The sequence below is a fragment of the Tenrec ecaudatus genome, chromosome 2, assembly GCF_050624435.1.
Source record: "Tenrec ecaudatus isolate mTenEca1 chromosome 2, mTenEca1.hap1, whole genome shotgun sequence".
Lineage (NCBI taxonomy): Eukaryota > Metazoa > Chordata > Mammalia > Afrosoricida > Tenrecidae > Tenrec > Tenrec ecaudatus.
Genome location: NC_134531.1, coordinates 112,623,653 through 112,627,760, shown reverse-complemented (window position 1 = coordinate 112,627,760; position 4,108 = coordinate 112,623,653).

The window sequence follows — 4,108 nt, the reverse complement described above, 5'->3', positions numbered from 1 at the left end:
CCCAGCATTGTGAATGATGGGGAGGGTGGAGTGGGGACCCAGGGCCCATTTGTGGGAATTTGGACATCCCCTTGCAGAAGGGCCATGGGGAGGAGACGAGCCAGTCCGTGTGCAGGGTAGCAATGATGAAATATACAACTTTCCTCTAGTTCTTGACTGCTTCCTCCCCCTCATTATCATGATCCCAAATCTACCTTAAAAATCTGTCTGGACCAGAGGATGTACACTGGTGCAGATAGGAACTGGAAGCACAGGGAATCCAGGGCAGATGAACCTCTCAGGACCAGTGGTGAGAGTGGCGATAGCGGGAGGATGGAGGGAAGGTGGGGTAGAAAGGGGGAACAGATTACAAGGATCTACGTATAACCTTCTCCCTGGGGGATGGACAGTGGCGAAGTGGGTGAAGGGAGATGTTGGACGGTGTAAGATATGACAAAATAATAATAATTTATAAATTATCAAGGGTTCATGAGGGAAGGGGGAGTAGGAGGGAAGGAGGGAAGGGAAAATGAGAAGCTGATATCAAGGGTTCAAGTCAAAAGCAAATGTTTTGAGAATGATGAGGGAAACAAATGTAAAAAAGTGCTTGACACAATGGATGTGCATATGGATTATGACAAGAGTTGTATGAGCCCCCAATAAAGTGATTAAAAAAAACCTAAACAATCACAACATGGATTTCCAATTGCTTCTATATGTCTGTGAGAGTTGGACATGGAATAAAGAAGACTGATGAAGAATCTATGCAGTCGAATTGTGGTTCTGGTGCTGAATATTGACTGAGCTGTGGACTCCCTAAAGAACAAACAAATCTGCCTTGGAAGAGGCTTGGCAGAATGCTCCTCGGGGGTAGGGATGGCAAGACTTGTCTCACTGATTTTGGACATGGTATTAGGGAGACCAGACACTGGAGAAGGACAGTCTGCTTGTTAAAGTAGATGGGCAGCTTGAAAGAAGAAAGCCTAGACAAGATGGATTAACACCGTAGCTGTAACAATGGGCTCAAACATAGGAACAATTGAGAGATTGGCACAGGACTGGGCTGTTGCACCTCAGATTGCTACGAGTCAGAACTGACTTCATGCTAGCTAACAATAACAAAGCTGTCTCTAGTACAACTACAAGCCAGTAAAGGCTTTGGAAGATGGAGCCTCATGGAGGCTGCTTAGTAACCCAACGCTGAAGAGCAGTCCTGTGTCCCTATTTGGAGCATGGAAGCTCTGTGCTTGACCTCTCCCTGACCATACCCTAAAGAACTCACTGTCATCTAGTGGATGCGGACTCATAGTGGTGTCCCTTGTGGGTTTCCAGGACTGTAATTGCTTACAGGAGTAGAAAACTCCATCTTTCTCACATGGAGCTGCTGGTGGTTTTGAACTGCTGACCGTGGGGCTCACAACCAAATGCATGGTCAGTATTCCATGAGGGCTCATTGACCATACCCTATAGGTCTCTTTATTTTTGTCTTTTGTTGCTGCTATATTAAAACTGTTATCATGAGTATGGTGTCTTTGAATTGTCCCAGTAAATTATCAGATCCAAGATAATAAGGTTGGGGGAGGGGGGCTAGCTGGTCTGAAGTAGAGGGAGCCAGGTGGATTCACAGGGTGCTACAAGTAGCTGTGGGCTTAGAGGAAAGCCCCATATCTGAACATGGCTGATCTAAAGTGCAGGGAATCATGTGGATTCCCAGGCTTATAGACCTGGCCCCAAGTGACTGGGCATAAGAGGAGGTACTCATGGTAAGTAGTTTCGGACTGAACCGATCATGGAAAGAATGATGAAATTTCCGTAGGCCCCAGCTGCCTTGTAAAGTGAGATATGTTATCTACCACACAATTTTGTATTAGAAGTGGATGATCTTAATCTCTCTAGACTGGCTACTATGCCTGCCCTTCAACTATTTCCAAGACAATGATTTTCTCTTCTTGATGAACATGGATGCAAAAGATAGAAAGATGATCATGTAGGGAGAGATATAAGAACTACCTATAAGGTTATTAATGTGAAGCTTAAAGCCCAAAGTGAATTTAGACTTGTGTTTAATGATTAATTATTCTTACAAAGTAACCATCTCTCCCCCTCTCTCAGTCTTTCACTTTCTCTGCTTCCCTCCCTCCCTCCAGGATCTTTGGAAAAAAATCTCTTTCTCCATTCAGAGCTAATTCCTTGATTTGCGATAGCAGATCCACCTTTCTCAACCCTTTTCATTACTCATTCACTCTCCTTACTGTTTTTTTCTTTTTTAAATTAAAAAAAATAATTTTACTGGGGGTTCTTACAGCTCTTATCACATTCCAAACATCAATTGTACCAAGCATATTTGTACATATGTTGCAGCATTATTTTATAAACATTTACTTTCTATTTGACCCCTTGATTTCAGCTCCTCTTTCCACCCCCACCCCAACTTGTGACCCCACAGTAAACTATAAATTATTGTTTTCATATCTTACACTGACTGCTGTCTCCCTTAATCCACGTTTGTATTGTTCATCTCCGGGGTTGTTCATCTCTGGGATTATGCGTCGATCATTGTGGTCAGTTTCCCCTTCCTCTCCTCCCTCCACCTTCTCCTTACCCTCTTGATATTACTACTCTCATTTCTGTTCCTGAGAGGTTTATCTGACCTGGATTCCAAGTCTTGTGAGCTCTTATCTGTACCAGTGTACATGTTCTGGTCTAGCCAGAACTGAAAGGCAAGACTGGGTTCATGATCATGGAGATGAGGATGTCTCAAAGAACCAGAAGGATATTGTGTTTTTCAACCGTATTATACTGCGCCCTGGTTGACGCATGCCTTCCTTGTGATCCTTCTGTGAGGGGATGTTCTATTGTCTAGAGATGGGCTTCAGGCCTAGTGTTAGTCTGGGTGGACTAGAGAAACAAATTGATAGACACTCACATGTATATAAGAAAGAGCTTTCTATACAAGAGCAATGGAATATTGAGAAAACATCCCAGGCCAGTCTAGAGAAGTCTATAAGTCTGATATTAGCCCCTATGTCTGATACCAATCTGTAAAGTCCTCTTCCGACTCACAAAACACATGCAATGATGCCGAATGCAGGAAGATCACAGGCCAATGGGTGGGAAGTCTTGTGGATCAGTAGTGTCGTAAGCATCTCAGCACTGGCAGGGGTCTCCATGTGACTTCTCTAGCTTCAGAGGTCTGGCTCCATCAGCCTCTTATCCACAGGGATGCCTCGCAGGGAATGAGTAGAGAGAGAGGCTCCCACCTCCAAGGAGGAATGCAGGAGTTTCCAGAATCCTCAGGAGAAGGCCATGCCCACACAGAGGGCTCATTGGCTATGACCTGATTGACAGCCTAGACTCCACCCTTCACTCTGAACCCTCAAATTGACACCAGATTATGAAACCACAGAGGTCTCAGTTCTGACTCCCTCATTCTCAACAATACGGTTTTTAATTTTTGTTTATTGGGGGGTCTTCTGGTGCCTGCTACCTCATTCAGTTGACACCTCATGATCACACAGGCTGGTGGCTTTTTCCATTTGGGCTTGTTGCTTCTCTGCTTGTTTAACTTCAAGCCTTTAAGACCCCAGACGGTATATTTTTTGATAGCTAGACACTGTCAGCTTTCTTCATATTTGCTTACACATCCATTTTTTCTCAGGAATTGTGTTGAAAGGGTGAGCATCACAGAATGCCAGGTTGTTAGAACAAAGTGTTCTTCCATTGGGGTGAGCTTGAGCAGAGACCCAAAGCCTGTCTATTTCTTCAATGTATTGCCATATAAATAAATGTACGTAAGACAATACCTCTATTTTTATGAATTAATATATTTACATGAGTGCACACTTATGTTTATATCTCTATCCATAGCTTTGCTTCTTAGATCTTTCCTCTGTTTCCTTTTACCTTCCTCCTGTTCCACCATCATGATTGCCCTTCTTCTGCCTCTTAGTAATTCCTCTCAGCTAGATTGCCGTTGCTCCAACACCACCAGGATCTCTAAGTTCTCCTCGTTGTTGTTTTTAATTCCCTAGTTATTCCCCTGTCTATGGAATTGTTTTCTCACTGCTCCCTTCCCTGCCTTCTCCTCCCCCTGTCATTCTGGAGCCTTCTTCGATTCTCCCCAGGCTTG